The sequence below is a fragment of the Phascolarctos cinereus genome, unplaced genomic scaffold (assembly GCF_003287225.1).
Source record: "Phascolarctos cinereus isolate Bilbo 61053 unplaced genomic scaffold, phaCin_HiC Scaffold_9;HRSCAF=440, whole genome shotgun sequence".
NCBI lineage: Eukaryota > Metazoa > Chordata > Mammalia > Diprotodontia > Phascolarctidae > Phascolarctos > Phascolarctos cinereus.
The window spans coordinates 78,465,733-78,477,670 of NW_027556402.1; the positions used below are offsets into that span (position 1 = coordinate 78,465,733).

At 37.7% G+C, this 11,938-nt stretch overlaps 1 pseudogene; it reads left to right on the forward strand.

The window, feature by feature from the left end:
- Window positions 1-11,497, forward strand: part of LOC144455437 (NADH dehydrogenase [ubiquinone] iron-sulfur protein 6, mitochondrial pseudogene) — a 51,616-nt pseudogene extending 40,119 nt beyond the window's left edge.
- Window positions 11,498-11,938: the final 441 nt, after the last annotated feature.

The following is an 11,938-nucleotide window of genomic DNA, read 5'->3' on the forward strand; positions in this document are numbered from 1 at the left end:
TGCAATGAAATGAGACACTTGTAGAACAAAAACAGCTAGAAAAAGGAGGTTTATTTACATTCACCATGGAAAGGCTATTCAGCACTGGTTCAGGTAGAAATGATTTTTTCTCATCTCCCTAGAGAAATGGAGCTTATCAGCAGGATGTTCTCGGTTAGATGGCTGTGAGGCCTCACATGGCCCACCAAGTCTGATGGCCACTCCATGTTCATAGGCTGGCCTCTTTTATGCCCTCTGGGAACTGGGGAACCTCAACAGTGGCTCAAACCTTAGCTCCCTGGATCAATCAAGTCTTAATGACACTTCCTTTCCATTTGGGGGAAAAAAAAATTGCCTAGCCTACATGGCAGGGGACCCTGGTAGATATTGCTCCCACCACAAATACCAAGGACAAATAACCTACTTAATGCCCCCCCCCCAACAAAAGCTAATAGAATGCCTTATCTGGCATAGGAAAGAACAGAATCATCTATGTGTACCATGCATATTTAATTTAGGTAGTGATGTTTACAGCATATTCAAAGGGATCAACCCTTTCCTCCTTGGACTCAATAACGACTCCAAACATGCCATATATTTTCCCACCTCTCTGCCTTTGCATTCAAATGACTGGGGATGTTCTTCTTTCTTGAATTCCTGTCCATCCTTTAAAGACCAATTCAAAGGCCAGCTCCTTCAGAATTGATCCCATTCCCATTCTGGCATTAAATCAGTAATGATATCTCTTACTTGGACCTCATTTAGTATATCACAACTCTCTGATAAACTTAACTCAAACTTATCTTATATTTGTTTATGTAGAGATTATGTACCATCCCTCAACTGTTGGTTCCAAGAGGGTAGAAATGATGTCTTTGACTCAGTATCTTCCCCACTGCCTACACTGCACACATATAGCCACTTTAAAAATGCCCAAATCAAATGGATTTTCTCTTTGGGAAATAACTTGTCTCTCCTCAAACCATAGTGGAGAATTAAGTTCAGGAAATGGTCTCAATTTTTTGCTCTCAAATAAAAACTGTCTTGTGGAAGATATGCATTAAACACATTAACAAATTAATGCTATAATCTTAATTTTCTGTTCAAGATAAGTTTATAGTTTGTTACATGATCTTACAAGAACAGCAACATTGTAAAAATAAACATTCAAATACTTAAGAATTCTGATCAGTGCAATGACCAATCATGATTCCAAATTACCAGTGATGAAGAATGTTAACCCATTTTCTGAAAGAGAGGTAATAGACTCGAAAATCAGAATGAGATATACATTTCTGTACAAAGCCAATGTGGGAATGTATTTGCTTAATTATGCATACTTGTTAAAACTTATTTTCCTCCTTTTGGGGGGCAGGGAGAAGAAAGAAAAAATAAATGCTTGAGCATCAGAAAAATAGAATCTTTTTTAAAAACAAGTTTAAATGTATTTTCTGCCACCTTTTTAATTTGAATGTATCCTATCATATTTTCTCTCTAATATCACTTTCTCCTTTCTTGTGTTTAAATTCATGAAGAGATTAGATTTCCCATTTTTAATGATTGACATTAGTTTAAAAATAAACTAAATATAATTCAAAATAACTAAAATTGCATTATAATGCCTGATCTTTAGTATATGGTTGAACTTGGGTCTTTGAAGACCAGGCCAGTTGTGTGCTAACCTACCAACCTGTAAAAGTTTTTAGTATTGGTCCAGCAAGGAATGTGTGTCTAAGGACCTCTTGAGTAAGGAAAATCCCCATAAAAGTTGGCCATTAGATGACAGACATATTTTGGTCGCAACAATATACTTTAGAGATGAGGAAAACTGAGGCTAAAAGACCTTAAATGATTTACTCATGGTCAGAGGCATCATTCAAACTCAGATGTCTTGTGATTCCAAATCTGGCTTGCTTTGTATTATGCCAAGATTGCCCCTCTCTGGTCATTTGCAATCTGAATGGCTTCTAAAAAAATCATTTCATGTCACCTTTAGATAGATAAAATCAACTTATTATTGAAGAACCAGAATAAGAATTTATGTTTATTACATCAGATTGCCATGACTGCCTCCTTATGGTAGTGTGGTAAATTTAGGCTCCTGAAGTTATTACACATGGCATAGGGATGGCAGGTCTTTTTAAGCTAGGTTTGGCTGTTTCTATTGTCTGAGAAGCAGCCTAACTAGGTTGAAGCAATTCACTACCTGAAGGATTATCATCCAGGTGATTAATTGTTTGACTGTCCCAGTCAAAAAAAGAAATGGTCAATAGTATGTAGAGTTTGACATTTACACATGAAGACAGACTAATGAACTCACATGGAGGAAATCAATATGTTGGCACACTATACAGCGTCCCAAACGTCTTGATGCAGTTTTCAACTCTTAAAGCATAAAATGTTTTAAGACTTTTGGTACGCCCTGAATATATTAGAATGTCCAACAAAGAAGCGAATTTAGCCAAAACTGTTCCTAAGACATATTCAGCATATGAAAGGGAAATCTGGGAATATACCACAACAGGACAGTAGATAATGTACTACAGAGGATAGTGAAGTGAGAAGGGTCACTGCAGCCTAGAAGACATTCTTGTGGCTGTCATTCTAGGGATTTTGCAGTCCTTGCCTAGACAGGAAATGTTTCTCTTCCTGCTGCCCCTCTTTCTTTTGCACTCAGAAAGCTCTTGTGTGAAATATTTTGTCTTCCTAGGAAATTAGAAGCTTTGCACTCCACCAGAATAAACTGACAGTTTGGTTATATAATACTGGTTATGTTTTATATTAAAGTGACAATCCAGAATTTACATTGGACAAAATGATGAAAAAACTTTCCTTTTGAAGGTGCAATCACCCTTTGCCAGTTATCTTGCTACCTTCATGAACAAAATCCTATGGAAAAAAATAAAGAACCTGCAGATAAACTCTGATTTTCAATAGTTTTTTTTTTTTCTCTTCTGAGACAAATGACATAACACTAACTGTAATTCATTGTTTCCTCTCAATTTGCTGTCTCCTCCGTGCCCCATTAAAAGTTTCTTTTCCCCTACCTAGCTATTTTCTTTTCTTTAGCTCTATTTCTCATCATGCTGCCCTTTTTTTCTCTCCTTTTATTTCTCCTAATTTTATCTCCACAGAACACACACACACACACACACACACACACACACACAGGAATATCCTTTGGGAACTCAGAGTTAGGAATTACGTGACACAATGAAACTTTCACACAGAATTTTACTGAGGGATACTGACAGACTAACCAAAAATTCTGATCCTGATCCTTAATAAATGAGTGGGTTTCAATCCTGCTTCTGAAAACTGTTTTTACACAAGTATGGGGCAAGTCACATAAACTCTCTATGCTTCATTTTCCTCATCTGCGAAATGAGATAATTCCTCTAGTACTACTCAGGCTCAAATAAGAAAATCTATGCAAGGCATTTTGAAAACCTTAAATTGCCATTTGGATTTTGGCTCTTATTCTTATTACTATTATAACACATATGAAATGCATTGTAACAGTAAAACAATACATAAATATCAGATATCATCATCATTTTAACCTACCAGAAAAATCTATTAAGTACTAATCCAAAGAATAGTCAGGAAAGGAAGGGACAGCACCAGTAAATATATGTCTATACTTATCCATTCCCTTCAATGAGTTAAAGAATTTTGTGAGGAATCAGTCAAGGATGTTGGCTTAGATTTTGCTGATGCCATGCTCCTCTTACTATAGAACAGGAAATTAACCTTTTTCCATTTCTGCCTTTCAGGATTTTTCAGAGGTCACAAGTGGATCTGTTGCCACGTATACCAGTTCTTTTGGTAGTCAGTGGTATAGTAGTTTGCATCAGACAAGGGCCCAGCACTTACTTTATTCAAAACCTTGCGCCAGAACCAGGAGCATGTTGTACATAGCAACAGCCACATTGTGCAATAACTAACTTTGATACACTTAGCTCTTCTCAGCAATGCAAGGATCTAAGACATCTCCAGAAGTCTCATGATGAAAATGCTATCCATATCCAGAGAAAGAACTATGGAGTTTGAATGCAGATCAAAGAGTACTATCTGCTCTTTTTTTTTCCTTCCGTTTTGTTTTGTTTCTTCTTTCTTGTGGTTTCTCCTATTGGTTCTAATTCTTCTTTACAACATGACTAACGTGAAAATACATTTAATAGGAATGTATATGTAGAAGCCGTATCAAATTGCACACCATCTTAGGGAGGGAGGCGGGGAAAGAGGGGGAGAAAACTTAAAACTCAAAAGTTTATGGAAGTGAATGTTGAAACTTAAAAATTAATTAATTAATTAAAAATTAAAAAAAACAAAACCTTGTGCTAGGCAGGATTTCCCCTTGACACAAAAAAACTGAAGCAAAACTAGAAATGAGTAGTTCTGCCTTCTCTCTTTCACATTCTACCCTGAGCAGCAGGAATATACCTTTTTCGTTCTTCCTGGTTTTCCCCAATATACCTAAAAAAATACATAAACCAAACTCTTATTTTTTCCTGACCAGACTCCACTCCAAAATTCTGTAGTCCTGATGAAAAAATCATACAAATTTAATGGGTCTGACTGAGGTTTTCATCGTATCTAGCACTACAAGATTCATGCCTCTCAAGAAAGAAAAATTATTATGTATATATCTTATTGAATATTCATTGTATGTTATTTTTCAGCACCTGAGACTCTCTAGGAAAAGAGAATGGTACTTTCAGAAACCTGTTGGATACCTTGTTTTAATATCCTGAATGTGATTTATTTTCAAGTTTATAAAAATGTGTCATCATGGCTGCAAGTGCTTTAAAAAAGAATTAAAACAGTTCAAATTAAAGTTAATTTGACCAGAACATAGCCTTTTAAAAAGGTCTCTTACTGTTCAAAAAAAAGTGAAAATATAAGCTTCTCACATGTCCTAAAGACCTGATGGGTTTGGGTATCATCAGTTCCACTTAGACACTGACTAGACAGATGTTTATTAAGTCCCTGATTTTTTCAAGGTTAGACCCTATCAAGATTGTAGTCCTGGGCAAAAACTTCAGTGCAAATATTTCTAATACAAAGTAGTATTTACCTTGTATTATTAGACAGGTTAAAGGTCCTATAGCATGAAAAAATGTTCTAAATCGCTATTGATAAGAGAAATTTAAATTAAAACAACTCTGAGATACCACCTCATACCCATCAGATTGGTTAACATGACAGAAAAGGAAAAGGAAAGTGTTGGAGGAGTTGTGGAAAGATCAGTGGAGTTGTGAACTGGTCCAACCAATCTGGAGAACAACTTGGAACTACGCCCAAAGGGTTATGAAACTGTGCATACCCTTTGACTGGGTAATACTAGTACTAGGTTTGTATCATAAAGAGACCAGAGAAAGGGGGTAAGGGCCTATTTGTAGAAATATTTATAGCTGCCCTCTTTGAGGTGGCAAAGAATTAAAATTGGGGGGATGCCCATCAATTGGGGAATGATTGAACAAGTGGTATATGATTGTCATGGAATACTATTGTATTATAAGAAATGATGAGCAGAATGGTTTCAGAAAAAACCTGGGAAGACTTTTATGAACTCATGAAAAGTGAAGAAAAGTGAACAGAAACAGGAGAACATTCTATGCTGTAGCAGCAATTTTATAAAGATTGTGTAAAACTGTGTAAGACTTAGCTACTCTGATCAAGACAAGGATCCAAGACAATTCTAAAGGACACATGATCTAAAATGTTATCCACCTCCAGAGAGAAAACTGATAAGCCCTGAATGCAAATTGAAGCATATTTTTTTAAAAAACTTTATTTTTATTATTTTATTTTGTTTCTGTTTTCTTTTGCAACATGGTTAATAAGGAAATATATTTTCTTTTTTAAAAATTTATTTATTTTTAGTTTTCAACATTCACTTCCAAAAGATTTTGAGTTCCAAATTTTCTCCCCATCTCATCCCTTCCCTACCCTAAGATGGCATGCATTCTGAACACCCCTAATCTGCCCTCCTTTCTATCTCTCCCCCCCTTGTCTTATCCCCTTCCCCTTCAATTTTCCTATAGGACAGGATAGATTTCTATACCCCATTTCCTGCACATCTTATTTCCCAGTTGCATGTGAAAACAATTTTTTTAAACTTTTGTTTTCAAAATTTTGGGTTCCAAATTTTCTCCCTTCCTCCCTCCCCACCCACCCTCATTAAGAAGGCAAGCAACTCAATACAGGTTATACATGCATAGTCACGCAAAACACTTCCATAATAGTTGTGAAAAACTAAGTATATTTCCCTTCCTCCTATCCCACCCCCCCATTTATTCTATTCCCTCTTTTGACCCTGTCCCTCCTTAGAAGTGTTTGCTTCTGATTACCCCCTCTCCCAATGTGCCCTCCTCTCTATCATCCTCCTGCTCTCTTGTCCCCTCCCCCCCAATATCTTCTGTAGGGTAAGATAGATTTCTATACCCAATTGAGTGTGTATGTTTTTCTCTCCTGAAGACAAATCCGATGAGAATAAGATTCACTCATTCCCTCTCACTTTCCCCCATAAAAGGCTTTTCTTGTCTGCTTTATGTGAGATAATTTACCCCATTCTATCTCCACCTTTCTCCTTCTCCCAGTATAATCCTCTCTCATCTCTTAATTTTATTTTCCAGATATCACCCCTTCATCTTCAACTCACCCTGTGCCATACACACACACACACACACACACACACACACACACACACACACAGAGTTTTTCCCCCCAACTACTCTAATACTGACAAAGGACTAATGAGTTACAAATATCATCTTTCCATGAAGAATGTAAACAGTCAAACCTTAATAAGTCTTTTATGAGTTCCCTTTCCTGTTTACCTCTTCATGTTTCTCTTGAATCTTGTACCTGAAAGTCAAATTTTCTATTCAGCTCTGGTCTTTTCATCAAGAATGCTTCAAAGTCCTCTATTTAACTGAATATCCATTTTTCCCCTGAAGGATTATGCTCAGTTTTGCTGGGTAGGTGATTCTTGGTTGTAATCCTGTCTCCTTTGCCCTCTGGGATAGTATATTCCAAGCCCTGAGGTCCCTTAATGTAGAAGCTGCTAATTCTTGTGTTATCTTGATTGTGTTTCCACAATACTTGAAATGATTCTTTCTGGCTGCTTGCAATATATTCTCCTTGACCTGGGAACTCTGGAATTTGGCTACAATATTCCTAGGAGTTTTCCTTTGGGGATCTCTTCCCAGGAGGTGATCGGTAGATTCTTTTAATTTCTATCTACCCTCTGGTTCTAATATATCAGGGCAGTTTTCCTTGATAATTTCTTGAAAGATGATGACTAGGCTCTTTTTTTTTGATCATGGCTTTCAGATAGCCCAATAATTTTTAAATTTTCTCTCCTGGATCTATTTTCCAGGTCAGTTGTTTTTCCCATGAGATATTTCACATTGTTTTCCATTTTTTCATTCTTTTGAATTTGTTTTACAGTGTCTTGATTTCTCATAAAGTCACTAGCTTCCAATTGCTCCATTCTAATTTTTAAGGAAGTATTTTCTTCAGTAAGTTTTTGGACTTCCTTTTCCATTTGGCCAATTTTGCTTTTTAAGACATTCTTCTCCTCACTGGCTTTTTGGACCTCTTTTGCCATTTGGGTTAAGCTATTTTTTAAGGTGTTCTTTTCTTCAGCATTGTTTCAGGGTCTCCTTTAACCAGCTGTCGACTTCTTTTTCATGATTTTGTTGCATCATTCTCAGTTTTTCCTCTACTTCTCTTACTTGGTTCTCAAAATCCTTTTTGAGTTCTTCCCATGGCCTGGGACCAATTCATATTTTTCTTGGAGGCTTTGGATGTAGGACCTTTGACTGTGTTCTGATCCTTTGTTACCAAAGAAAGATTCTGTGGTCTGACTCTTTTTGCTCTGCTTGCTCAAGATCCCAGCCAATTACTTGAGTTATAAACTCTTTGTTAAAGTAGGAGTTTGCTTCCAGGGTGGAGAATTCACTGTCCCGAGTTTCCAGGGTTTTGTGTAGCTATTTTCAGAGATACCTCTAGGGACTTAAAAATTTTCAGTTCTTCCAAGTGCTATCTATGATCAAGGGTGAGGAGTTTACCCCTTTCCTGGCCTGTGCTCTGGTCTATGACTGACCACAAGCACTCTTTTCTGTCTTGGAACTGTGAGGAGGATTCTCTCTACAAGCTCCATCACCCCAGCACTTCTTGCCCCAGGACCGACATCCAGAACTGTGACCCAGATCTAAGCACAGGCAAAGAAAGAGAATCTTGCACCAGTAGAGATATCCCTGCAATCCCCCTCTGATCAGACACTCTATTCCCTCTCAATCTGTGGGTTAGAAGCTCTGGAGGCAGGTGCAGACCCTGGGGCCATGCTCAGGGCTGATGCTGAGACTGTGACCATGCTTCTCTCTCACCACAGCAGACACAGACTTTTCCTACTGACCTTCTAAGTTGTCTTTGGTGTTCATGGGTTCAGAAGTCTGGAAACCACCATAGCTGCCTGCGATTCAGTCCTCTGAGGCCTGCTCCAGGTTTGCTGAGGCCTGAGTGCCCATGCTGAACTGTGTTCCTCTCCCTGCTCAGAGTAACATACCTTTCTGATCACCCATTCAGATTGTCTAGGGCTAGAAATTTGTTTCACTCTCTCTTTTTGTGGGTTCTGCAGCTTTAGAATTTGTTTAGAGCCATTTTTTACAGGTATTTGGAGGGGTCTGGAGGAGAGCTCAAGCAAGTCACTACCTTTACTCTGCCATCTTGGCTCCGCCCCTGGAAATATATTTTCATGGAAAATGTACATGTAAAAAATCACATGTAAAATCAGTATTAAATTTCTTGCCTTCTCAAAAAGAGGAGACAGCTAGGAGGGAGGGAGAGAATTCATATTCAAATTTATATATATATATATATATATATATATATATATATATATATATATATAGTTTAAAAAGTTTTGCATGTAATTGGGAAACATTTAATGAAATAAATTTAAAAAATAGTTTTAAAGTGCTATATTGACTTAGAAAGGGAGATTATGGAAGGCCTTACTGAGGTGGGTAAGCTCTGAGCTAAATATTTAAGGGGAGTAGGATTTAGAAAGGTGGAAATGAGCAAGTAAAGAACATTAAAGGTAGGAGGAATGATATTAGCAATGGTTCAGAGTTGGGAAAGAATGGCATATAAACAAAGAGTAGCCCACTCTGTTAGAGAAACAATAGAGAAATAGTAGATTGTCATCCAAGCTTAGAAGACTAGAATAACAGGCTAAAGAATTTCAATTTTGTTTGATAACCATTTATAAGCAGGGATGTTATGTGATCATAGTGGTGTTTTATACAATAATACTGACATCTGGCTATATCCCAAAAAGGATAAAGATAAATAAGGTTTCAGATAAAAATACTACTAGTGGTACTTTTTATAATAGTAGCTATCTGAAGAAAAAATGACTTCTCATGTACAAGGTAATGGCTTAACAAATTGTGATATATGAATGGCAAAGAAGGAATGACTGGAAAAGCATTTACTTTTCTATGTGTACCCTGAAACTACTCTCTCCAAGGCTACCACTGGTTTCTCAAGTATCAAATCTAATGGCCTTTTCTCAAGCCTTGATCTCTCTCATGATCATCTCTCAATCACACTCTTCTCACTAGGTTTCTATCAAACTTCTTTCTCCTAGTTCTCCTTTTACCTGTCTGACCACTTGCTAGATTTTGATCCAAGTCACACCTACTAACTATGGGTATCCCCAAATGCTCTGCCCCAGGCCTTCTATACTATCTTACTTGATTATCTTGTCAGCTTCCATTCATTCTCTTTTCATCTTTAGGTGGATAATTTTCAACTCTACTAATGAAATCTTAACCTCTCTCCTCACTACTAGAATTGCATTTCCAATTACCCTAAGGACATCTTGAATTAGATATTCTATATACATTTAAAATTCAACATGCCCCAAACTGAACTCCTTATCTTATCCCCCAAACCCTTCACTCTTCATAATTCTCCTATTACTGTTAAGGACAGCACCATTCTTCTAGTCACCCAGGTTCACAACCTAGGTGTCAACCTCAACTCCTCAGTCTCAAGCCTTGGATATATAATTTCTTGCCAAGTCTTGTCAATTTTACCTTGATAATATTTTATATATATATACATCTCTTTCCCTACTATGACACTGCCACCAACTTCATGAATGTCTTCATCACCTTGAGTGGGATCAAGACCACTTACCCAAATAAAAACTCAGAGGTATCTCCAGGTAGAAAACAGAAGGTTTTATTCCAGAAAGCCTTGCTCGGGAGTTGGGCGTCTCCTACCCAGGACAGACTGGTGTAGAGAGGCGAAGCACAAACAACAGCAAGCAATATATATATAATCTTAGACAAATCACTCCAAAAAGCCCCCCTCCCCACCTGTTTGTCTCAGTCTCTTTATCCTTGTTGGCTGAGGCAAGAGACCTCACAGTCTATATTTAGAACCCAAGAGACACATTTTACTCAAAACTAGCTTGGGAGCTAGAGGATTGCCTTATTTGGTAAAGTTAAGGCACAAACCAACAGAGGGGGTGGTTACAAAACAGGGGGGAGCACAGCTGGTGCACAACCCCCTTCCCCAAAAACGAAAGTGAAATTTAGTTCCAGCTCATGCTGAAGCCTCTCTACATTTTGGAGCATGGCTTACATTTCACAAGAGAAACTCTCACTTGTCCCATACAACCTCATGTATAGATCACTAGAACAGCCTGCTAGTTGCTCTTCCTATCTCCAATCTATCCCCATTCTAATTCAGTTGATCTTCCTAGTATATCAACAACCCCCTCCACTCCTTCAGTAAACTGCAGTAGCTCTCTATCTCAAGGATGAAACAAAATCCTCTGGCATTCAAAATCTTTATAATTTGACCTCTCCTGTATTTCTAATCTTCTTACACTTTATTAACTTTACCCTACGTGCTCTTTGATACAGTGACACCGGCCTCCTTGCTGCGCGTTTTTATTTACCATCCCCCATATCTGAAATTTTCTCCCTCCTTGTGTCTTCCTCCTAGCCAAAGCCCCAGCTAAACTCTTACCTCATACAAGAAGACTTTACCGAACCGCCTTCATATTGGCACCTTCCTCTTCCGCGCTGCGCTGTTAAAGCGCCTGGGTTGCGGGCTCATCCCGCGGCTGGGACGCCGACCTTCGGTGGCTTTGTGGGCCGCAGCCTCGGGGCCACCCGTGGGTGTGAAGACATCGCCCTCGGGGGAGAAAATTACCCACACGGGCCAGGGTTATGATGAAGAAGCTTACAGGAGAATTCGCTTTGTTGGTCGCCATGAAGAGGTAAATGAAAACCTTGCAATTGATTTGATAGCAGAGCAACCAGTGACTAAAGTGGAAAGTCCGGTGATATCATGTGATGGTGGAGGAGGAGCTCTGGGTCATCCAAAAGTATATATAAACTTGGATAAAGAGACTAAAACTGGGACTTGTGGGTATTGTGGACTTCAGTTTAAACACCACCAGTTCTCTTCTTTGGGCCTTGTATAATTCTTTGCATGTGAGAATTTTAGTATTTTTTTTAATGCTTATTTAATAATCATAACATAAGCTTTGTTTTAAAAATAATATATGATAAAATATAATTATTGAGTATAATTTAAGTTTAAGGTGACTTTTTTCCCCACGGAATACAGTTCTTGAACTGCATTATTTTTTATGGATGTATAGCATTCAGTTAATCTTTTAACTCACTGGGTTGCTCTCTTTCAAGAAAAATTAAACCTGTCAGCAAATGTTAAAATAAAATTTCATTACTTTAACCCCAAAAAAGAAAAAAAAATTAGTATCTTCCTTTTGCTGATTAACTCCAATTTCTCCCATGCATTTTTTGTTCGTAGTTGTTTGCATATTGTCTACCCCATTAGACTGTGGGTTCCTTAAAATCAGGGACTTTTTAAATTTTTCTTTGTGTCTGTAGCACTTAGTACA